Here is a 10,072-nt window from a genome sequence, read left to right as displayed (position 1 = left end):
AATCGCCAAGCAGAGAAACTTGACTTGTGGGCAGTTCCTGACTGTGAGCTGTCATCTCAAATCACAGCTCACTGGGACGCGATAGGGCCCAGTGCCCGGCCCCGCCCCTCTCCGCCGCTGTGGGCGTGGTTATTACCGGAACGGTGCAGGGCGTCCTGCATTATCCCTGAGCGCACAGGTTACTCTGATAAGGAACGGTCACTAACAAAAGCAATAAATGTGTATTTCTCCGAACACTTTCTTCATGCTAACACACCCCTATAGAAAACATTCCCATTGTTGGAATGTTTCTTCCCCGAAAATCTATTTCTTCCAGACATGGGGTCATATTTTATTCGTTTCTCTACCTTTTCAGTTCAGTTCAGTTCAGTCGCTCAGTCGTGTCCAACCGCATGAATCGCAGCACGCCAGGCCTCCCTGTCCATCACCATCTCCCAGAGTTCACTCACACTCACGTCCATCGAGTTGGTGATGCCATCCAGCCATCTCATCCTCTGTTGTCCCCTTTTCCTCCTGCCCCCAATCCCTCCCAGCATCAGAGTCTTTTCCAATAAGTCAACTCTTCGCGTGAGGTAGCCAAAACACTGGAGTTTCAGCTTTAGCATCAATTCCTCCAGGGCTGATCTCCTTTAGAATGGACTGGTTGGATCTCCTTGCAGTCCAAGGGACTCTCAAGAGTCTTCTCCAACACCACAGTTCAAAAGCATCAGTTCTTCTGCGCTCAGCTTTCTTCACAGTCCAACTCTCACATCCATACATTACCACTGGAAAAACCATCAGATCAGATCAGATCAGATCAGTTGCTCAGTCGTGTCCGACTCTTTGCGACCCCATGAATCGCAGCACGCCAGGCCTCCCTGTCCATCACCAACTCCCGGAGTTCACCCAGACTCACGTCCATCGAGTCAGTGATGCCATCCAGCCATCTCATCCTCTGTCGTCCCCTTCTCCTCCTGCCCCCAATCCCTCCCAGCATCAGAGTCTTTTCCAATAAGTCAACTCTTCACATGAGGTGGCCAAAGTACTGGAGTTTCAGCTTTAGCATCATTCCTTCCAAAGAAATCCCAGGGCTGATCTCCTTCAGAATGAACTGGTTGGATCTCCTTGCCTTGACTAAACGGACCTTTGTTGGCAAAGTAATGTCTCTGCTTTTCAATATGCTATCTAGGTTGGTCATAACTTTTCTTCCAAGGAGTAAGCGTCTTTTAATTTCATGGCTGCAGTCACCATCTGTAGTGATTTTGAAGCCCCCCAAAATAAAGTCTGACACTGTTTCCACTGTTTCCCCATGTATTTCCCATGAAATGATGGGGCCAGATGCCATGATCTTCATTTTCTGAATGTTGAGCTTTAAGCCAACTTTTTCACTCTCCTCTTTCACTTTCATCAAGAGGCTCTTTAGTTCCTCTTCACTTTCTGCCATGAGGGTGGTGTCATCTGCATATCTGAGGTTATTGATATTTCTCCCAGCAATCTTGATTCCAGCTTGTGCTTCTTCCAGCCCAGCGTTCCTCATGATGTACTCTGCATAGAAGTTAAATATGCAGGGTGACAATATACAGCCTTGATGTACTCCTTTTCCTATTTGGAACCAGTCTGTTGTTCCATGTCCACTTCTAACTGTTGCCTCCTGACCTGTATATAAGTTTCTCAAGAGGCAGGTCAGGTGGTCTGGTATTCCCATCTCTTTCAGAATCTTCCGCAGTTTATTGTGATCCACACAGTCAAAGGCTTTGGCATAGTCAATAAAGCACAAATAGATGTTTTTCTGGAACTTTCTTGCTTTTTCCATGATTCAGCGGATGTTGGCAATTTGATCTCTGGTTCCTCTGCCTTTTCTGAATCCAGCTTGAACATCTGGAAGTTCACAGTTCATGTATTGCTGAAGCCTGGCTTGGAGAATTTTGAGCATTACTTTACTAGCGTGTGAGATGAGTGCAATTGTGCAGTAGTTTGAACATTCTTTGGCATTGCCTTTCTTTGGGATTGGAATGAAAACTGACCTTTTCCAGTCCTGTGGCCACTGCTGAGTTTTCCAAATGTTCTGGCATATTGAGTGCAGCACTTTCACAGCATCATCTTTTAGGATTTGAAATAGCTCAACTGGAATTCTATCACCTCCACTAGCTTTGTTCGTAGTGATGCTTTCTAAGGCCCACTTGACTTCACATTCCAGGATGTCTGGCTCTAGGTCAGTGATCATACCATCGTGATTATCTTGGTCCTGAAGATCTTTTTTGTACAGTTCTTCTGTATATTCTTGCCACCTCTTCTTAATATCTTCTGCTTCTGTTAGGTCCATAGCATTTCTGTCCTTTATCGAGCCCATCTTTGCATGAAATGTTCCCTTGGTATCTCTAATTTTCTTGAAGAGATCTCTAGTCGTCCCCATTTTGTTGTTTTCCTCTATTTCTTTGCATTGATCACTGAGGAAGGCTTTCTTATCTCTTCTTGCTATTCTTTGGAACTCTACATTCAGATGCTTATATCTTTCCTTTTCTCCTTTACTTTTCGCTTCTCTTCTTTTCACAGCTATTTGTAAGGCCTCCCCAGACAGCCATTTTGCTTTTTGCATTTCTTTTCCATGGGGATGGTCTTGATCCCTGTCTCCTGTACAATGTCACGAACCTCAGTCCATAGTTCATCAAGCACTCTATCTATCAGATCTAGGCCCTTAAATCTATTTCTCACTTCCACTGTACAATCATAAGGGATTTGATTTAGGTCATACCTGAATGGTCTAGTGGTTTTCCCTACTTTCTTCAATTTAAGTCTGAATTTGGCAATAAGGAGCTCATGATCTGAGCCACAGTCAGCTCCTGGTCTTGTTTTTGCTGACTGTATAGAGCGTCTCCATCTTTGGCTGAAAAGAATATAATCAATCTGATTTCGGTGTTGACCATCTGGTGATGTCCATGTGTAGAGTCTTCTCTTGTGTTGTTGGAAGAAGGTGTTTGCTATGACTAGTGCGTTCTCTTGGCAAAATTCTATTAGCCTTTGCCCTGCTTCATTCCGTATTCCAAGGCCAAATTTGCCTGTTACTCCAGGTGTTTCTTGACTTCCTACTTTTGCATTCCAGTCCCCTATAATGACAAGGACATCTTTTTTGGGTGTTAGTTCTAAAAGGTCTTGTAGGTCTTCATACACACACACACTGACAGAAGTCGTTCAGTCGTGTCCGACTCTTTGTGACCCCATGGATTATAGCCTACCAGGATCCTCGTTCCATGGGATTTTCCAGGCATGAATACTGGAGTGGGTTGCCGTTTCCTTCTCCAGGGCATCTTCCTGACCCAGGGATCGAAACTGGGTCTCCCGCATTGTAGGCAGACGCTTTACCGTCTGAGCTACCAGGAAAGTCCTTCAACTTCAGCTTCTTCAGCGTTACTGGTTGGGGCATAGACTTGGATTACTATGATATTGAATGATTTGCCTTGAAACCAACAGAGATCATTCTGTTGTTTTTAAGATTGCATCCAAGTACTGCATTTCTGACTCTTTTGTTGACCATGATGGCTACTCCAGTTCTTCTAAGGGATTCTTGCCCACAGTAGTAGATATAATGGTCATCTGAGTTAAATTCACCCATTCCAGTCCATTTTAGTTAGCTGATTCCTAGAATATCGACATTCACTCTTGCCATCTCCTGTTTGACCACTTCCAATTTGCCTTGATTCATGGACCTGACATTCCAGGTTCCTATGCAATATTGCTCTTTACAGCATCGGACCTTGCTTCTATCACCAGTCACATCCACAACTGGGTGTTGTTTTTGCTTTGGCTCCATCCCTTCATTCTTTCCAGAGTTATTTCTCCAATGATCTCCAGTAGCATATTGGGCATTTACCGACCTGGGGAGTTACTCTTTCAGTATCCTATCATTTTGCCTTTTCATACTGTTCATGGGGTTCTCAAGGCAAGAATACTGAAGTGGTTTGCTTTTGTTAATAACTGCGTTGGTTGTAATAGGCCATCGTGGTCACTGGATGGCGACCTAGCTCGTGTTTTCACATTTGTGACTATTTTATTTTTTGCACTGGGTGTACGCCGGAAAAAAATAAAGCATGTGGATTCCTCAAAAAATAAAAATAAAAAAATGCTTGGAGAAGGAAATGGCAACCCACTGCAGTATTCTTGCCTGGCAAAGTCCATGGGCAGAGGAGCCTGGAGGGCTGCAGTCCATGGGGTTATATGACTGAGCACACAGACATGAGGGTGGAGGGAGATGGGCTGGTAGCAATAAACTGATAGAACTAAAAAAATTTTTTAAATTTCTCATTGAGCATTTCTGTATTCCAATCTCTGTTCTCTGCATAGGGGAAGAAGAGTAAACAAAGAAAAAAATCCTTGCCCTCATCCTTCTTAGATTCCAGTGGGAAGGGGCAAAAAAACTAACCATATTGATAAAGAGCATATATATAATAGATATATCTCAGTGTCTACAGGAGAGTGGCAGTGAGCACCTGTCTTTTCTGCCTCCCCAGACCCTGCACAGATCTTTGATTCTCATCACACACAAAGAAGCCTCTACTCTGCCCTAACTACCCCTTCTGAGGACCCAACCCTAGCCTTGTTCCATGTTCTAGGCAGAATGCTTCTGGTACTGGAGGGCTGCCAGAATGACTGAGGTGAGGCTGGGACAGGCCTAGGGACTGTAAGGGTAGTTCCTAGCTGTAAGCCTGTCATCTCAGGCACTTAGAGAACTTCAGATGTGTGATGAATGGTGGCCAGTATGTGCTGCAGTTGGTTCAACTTGCATTAAATTAATAGGCCCCCAAGTCTCCCTCCCACCACATGAAAAAAGTAAGTTAACAAGCTCAATTTTGGAAGAATTGGAAATTCTTACAGGTCTTCCTTTTAAGAGCATGTCAGTCTATTCAGAAACAATAACTTCATCATAATATAGCATATATTTATCAGTTCAGAGTGAATCATGGACCTGAATGTAATAGGTAAAACACTGAAACATCTAGAAATATAGGAGACATCTTTATGACCTTGGGTTAGGCAAATATTTCTTAGGTAGGATACAAAATGTGGCAAATATACACAAAGATCGAGTCGGTCATTAAAATTTTAAAGATTTGCCCTTTGAAAACCACTGTGAAAAGAGCAAGCAAGCAAGCTACAGCAAGGCGCTTTCGTGAAACAGATTCTGTCCAAGTATTTGTATCCACAATATACAAAGAATATGGGATTCCCTGGTTGCTCAGATGGTGGAGTCTACCTGCAGAACGGGAGACCTGGGTTCGATCCCTGGATCGGGAAGATCCCCTGGAAAGGGGAATGGCAACCCACTCCAGTATTCTTGCCTGGAGAATCCCGTGGATGGAGGAGCCTGGCAGGCTACAGTCCATGGGGTCGCAGAGTCAGACAGACTGGGCAACTTCACTTTATACGAAGAATATTTTCGCTCTTTTTCGTGGCGCCTCGGAGGCTGTCGGCCGCTTCAGAATGAAGCTGAACATCTCTTTCCCGGCCACTGGCTGCCAGAAGCTCATTGAAGTGGACGATGAACGAAAACTTCGTACCTTCTACGAGAAGCATATGGCCACAGAAGTTGCTGCTGACGCTCTGGGTGAAGAATGGAAGGGTTATGTGGTCCGAATCAGTGGCGGGAACGATAAGCAGGGTTTCCCCATGAAGCAGGGTGTCTTGACCCATGGCAGAGTTCGCCTGCTACTGAGTAAGGGGCATTCCTGTTACAGACCAAGGAGGACTGGAGAGAGAAAGCGCAAATCTGTACGGGGTTGCATTGTGGATGCCAATCTGAGTGTTCTCAATTTGGTCATCGTGAAAAAAGGGGAAAAGGATATTCCTGGACTCACTGATACTACAGTGCCTCGTCGCCTGGGTCCCAAAAGAGCCAGCAGAATCCGCAAACTTTTCAATCTCTCTAAAGAAGATGATGTCCGCCAATATGTTGTGCGAAAGCCCCTAAACAAAGACGGTAAGAAACCTAGGACTAAAGCACCCAAGATTCAGCGTCTCGTGACTCCACGAGTTCTGCAGCACAAACGCCGGCGTATTGCTCTGAAGAAACAGCGTACTAAGAAAAATAAAGAAGAGGCTGCAGAATATGCTAAACTTTTGGCCAAGAGAATGAAGGAGGCCAAAGAAAAACGGCAGGAACAGATTGCCAAGAGACGGAGGCTGTCCTCTCTGAGAGCTTCTACTTCTAAGTCTGAGTCCAGTCAAAAATGAGATGTTCTAAGAGTAACAAATAAATAAGATCAGACATCAAAAAAAAAAAAAAAAAAAAAAGAATATTTTCAATGGAGAAAAACTGTGACCACAAGAGGGCGCCCTTTCACTAGCAAAACCTTCTAGTTGTATGTTTGGGAACAAGACGCCGAAGTACTTTAGGATGAAAGCCTGTTGTCCAACCAAATTGGGTCTGCTCAGCTGCTGGCAGTAAAGCCAATTTACTGACCCAGGTTATAATGCAAGAAAGGGCATCGTTTATTGCAGGCACCAAGCAAGGCGTCCCAGGCAACCAGTGCTGTAAAGACCTGAACTCACTCCCCAATGATTTTCAGGGAAAGATTTTCGGAGACCGGATGAGAGCGGATTTGTGGAGATGTGCGATCGTCTGGTGGACATTCTTCTGATTGGTTGGTGATGAGGTAATCAGGAGTCAATATCATCAGCCTTCTGATTCCAGCCAATCTGGGGTCTACCGGCTTGTGAGTAGCAAGCAGTTAACTTCTTCCACCTGGTGGGGGTTTCAGTCTGAGCAAAACAACTAAAAGGACCTGGCTTAGAATAATAACTATAGCCTTTGAGGAACTTGACCTTTTTTTTTTTTAAGTCCTTGACTTTGTTTAATGACTAAGTCGTTGTTATTTTGTCTTACTTGACTGTTTTCCTTTCTTTCTGCATTTTCTCACTTCTCTGAATTTATTCTTGGAATTCAAGGAAACCCTAGGAGGTTAAAGGTTTTTTGTTTTGTTTTTTAACAAACAAGAGGCAGGTGGAGGACCTGGGTGGGGGTGCAGTTGTCCTAGGAGGGTCCCCTTGGGTCCTGCTCTGTTCCAGGAGCACAGAATATACCTCCTGAGTTAAGGGGGAAAATATGCATAATTTTTATATATGTATGTATATATACATAGGCTTCCGAGGTGGCACTACAGGTAAAGAACCTGCCTGCAATACAGGCAGGAGATCTGGGTTCGATCCTTGGGTTGGGAAGATCCCCTGGAGAAGAGAATGGCAACCCATTCCAGTATTTGTGCCTGGAGAATCCCATGTATAGAGGAGCCTAGCAGGCAACAGTCTGTGGGGTCCCAAGAGACAGACACGACTGAGCGACTAACACACACACACATATATACACAGGGAAAATGATAAAGCAAAAGGGACAAGCTATTAACATTGGGGAAAGTGGGTGAAGGGAATATTCAGAGTTCTTCATCTGATCCTGTAACTTTTTCATAAGCTTGAAATTATATCAAAATAAAAAGTTACCAAGTTATGCCCTAGTTCATACTAGAAAGCATAGATAGCCAACCAGTGATCAAAGAACATGAGTGATGGGTTTTAATTGTCTGAGACCATTAGCTTTCATTCGTTTTCCTGTATCTCTGGTTTGATTGCTGTGTTTTCCAAGAATATAACTGGTGATACAAACTCATTAAGGAATTTTATTTTATTTTTTAAAGATTTATTTATTTTATTTTTGGCTGTGCTGGGTCTTCGTTGCTGCTAGTATGAGGGCTTACTATAGTCGCAGGGGGCACAGGCTTCTCATTGCAGTGGTGTCTCCTGCTGCGGAGCACGGGCTCTAGGGGTTCAGGTTTCAGTAGTTGCAGCCCATGGGCTCAGTAGCTGTGATTAGGGGGCTCTAGAGCGCAGGCTTAGTTGCTCTTCGTTGTGGTGCACAGGCTTGGTTGCTCTGTAATATGTGGGATCCTCCTAGACCAGGGGTCGAACTGCTGTTCCTGGATTACAAGACAGATTCTTAACCACAGGACCACCAGGGAAGCCCCCTTTAAGGAATTTTATAATAGCTTACTTGCATTGAAAACAGTGGGTCCCAAATGAAGCTGCTACCCCAAGTCACGTGAAAGCTTTTTGTTTTTTTCATCCCAAATTTTCTTCTCACATTTATTTCCATAAAGGATAAATTGACACACAGATTGGGTCAGCGATGGGGAACATTCTCCATCATCACATGGAATTGTCATGTCCCTCACTGCGAATCCATGGAGAATACAGGTTCTTGCAATGGGATGACCAGATCAGCTGCATCAGCCACCACCCCCCCCCCCCGCCCCCACCCCTGGTCCGGCTAGAAGTGCAGATTCTCCAGCCCTACACCAGACCTTCTCACCAGAATCTTCAATGCTGGAGGCCAGCCATCTGTGTTTTAACAACTCTCCCTGTTGTTAAAATCCCCACCAATGATTCTGATTCACACACAAGTTTAAGAACTATTGACTAGGGCTTCCCTGGTGGCTCAGTGGTAAAGAATCTGCCTGCCAATGCAGGAGACACAGGTTCCATCCCTGATCCGAGAAGATCCCACATACCAAGAAGCAACTAACCCCATGAGCCACAACTACTGATTCTGTGCCCTAGAGCTGGGGAGCCACACTACTGAAGCCCAACACTCTGTAGAATTCTGCAACAAGAGAAGCTATGGCAATGAGAAGCCCACGCACCACAACTACAGAGTCGCCCCTACTCCTCACAATTAGAGAAAAGCCTGCTGTCAGCAGCGAAGACCCAGCACAGCCGAAAATAAATAAAATTATATTTAAAAAAAAGAGAATCATTAACTCAAAGATATAAAGGTAAGTACTCTAAGAAAATAAAAATAACACAACAGATTCCAAGGAACCCCACCAAGGACCCAGTAGAAGATGCTCATTTGTCATTTGAGATCTTTGAGTTCTCTTTGTTTTGTTTTATTTTGTGTGTATATTTAATTGAAATCTGGTTGATTTACAATATTATATCAGTATCAGGTTACAGCGTTATGCATGATTTAGTGTTTGCAGACAACACACCATTAAAAGTTATTAGAGAAGAATGGATTTATTTCATATTTAGAAGCAATGCATCAGCGTACTTCTTTGTGGAACTTTTTTTTAAAGTATCCTAGATGCTAAATAATAGAAAGATGGATAAACAGATGAACTGAGCGGTCAGGGGTCCACCCACCACAAGAACCCAGACCCATTTGACTCTCTGATTCTGGTGTCCAGCGTCAGAAGATGGGCAGAAATGAGCTTCAACATCAAGGCTGGAGCTGGACACAGCCTGGCAGCTTATGAGGACAAGCTGGCATCTGGCCACCAGATGTCTTTCTGAGAAGGACAAAAATTCCTGCCACCGGGAATCCCCTAATGTAAGAGTTTTTCCCAATGGGAGGATGTGGAGCAACTGGGTCCTCAGGCTCTGCTGGAGGGGAAAGAAGATGGGGCACCCACCTTGGAAAGAACCTGGCAGCTTCTGAAAAAGTTAAGCAGACACCTGATCCTACCATTCCTAGCTCATAGGCATCCCCCAGAGAGAGAGGAAAGCAAATTCCAACACACATACCTGCACACAGATGCTCATAACAGCTTTACTCATGATCACCCCAAACTGGAAACAATGTCCATCTGCAGTTGATTGGATAAACAGAGCAGTCCATTCATGCGGTAGAATAAATAGCACGAGGCCACAAAGAGGAATCAAGTATGGACCCACACAAAAACATAGATGAACCTTAAAAAAACATGCTCAGTGAAAGAAGCCAGACACAAAAGATTACAACCTTATGACTACATTTAGATGATATTTCCAGAAAAGGAAATATCTACAGAGACAGAAAGCTATGGATGGGAGCGAAGGAGAGAGCAATTCAAGAGGGAGGACTTTTTGGTGGTGCAGTGGTTAAGACACTGCACTTCCAATGCAAGGGGCTCGGTTTCGATTCCTGGTCAGGAGATTAAGACCCCCACATTGCTGTACGGTGCAGCAAAAAAAAAAAAAACTTTTTTTAATTAAAAGAAAAAGTACAAGAGGGAAATTTCTGAGGTGATGGAAATTTGCTGAAATTGGATCGTGGTGATGGTTGTCCAAT

At 44.2% G+C, this 10,072-nt stretch overlaps 1 long non-coding RNA gene and 1 pseudogene across 2 annotated transcripts; one reads left to right on the top strand and one right to left on the bottom strand.

Annotated features, from left to right (window-relative positions):
• Window positions 1-5,412: 5,412 nt before the first annotated feature.
• Window positions 5,413-6,283, top strand: LOC147368854 (small ribosomal subunit protein eS6 pseudogene; annotated as a pseudogene). Its single transcript, XR_015166866.1, has one exon. The product of XR_015166866.1 is annotated as a small ribosomal subunit protein eS6 pseudogene (transcript).
• Window positions 6,284-7,623: 1,340 nt separating this feature from the next.
• Window positions 7,624-8,181, bottom strand: LOC147368853 (uncharacterized). Its single transcript, XR_015166865.1, has 2 exons — window positions 8,015-8,181; window positions 7,624-7,940 (listed from the first exon to the last, which is right to left on the bottom strand). It is a non-coding gene; the product is annotated as an uncharacterized LOC147368853 (long non-coding RNA).
• Window positions 8,182-10,072: the final 1,891 nt, after the last annotated feature.

This window comes from Bos grunniens, chromosome 7, assembly GCF_055505025.1.
Source record: "Bos grunniens cultivar Pamir isolate PY7600 chromosome 7, Bosgru_T2T1.0, whole genome shotgun sequence".
Lineage (NCBI taxonomy): Eukaryota > Metazoa > Chordata > Mammalia > Artiodactyla > Bovidae > Bos > Bos grunniens.
Note: the sequence above shows the minus strand (reverse complement) of the source record. Positions and strands in the feature narration are given on the sequence as shown.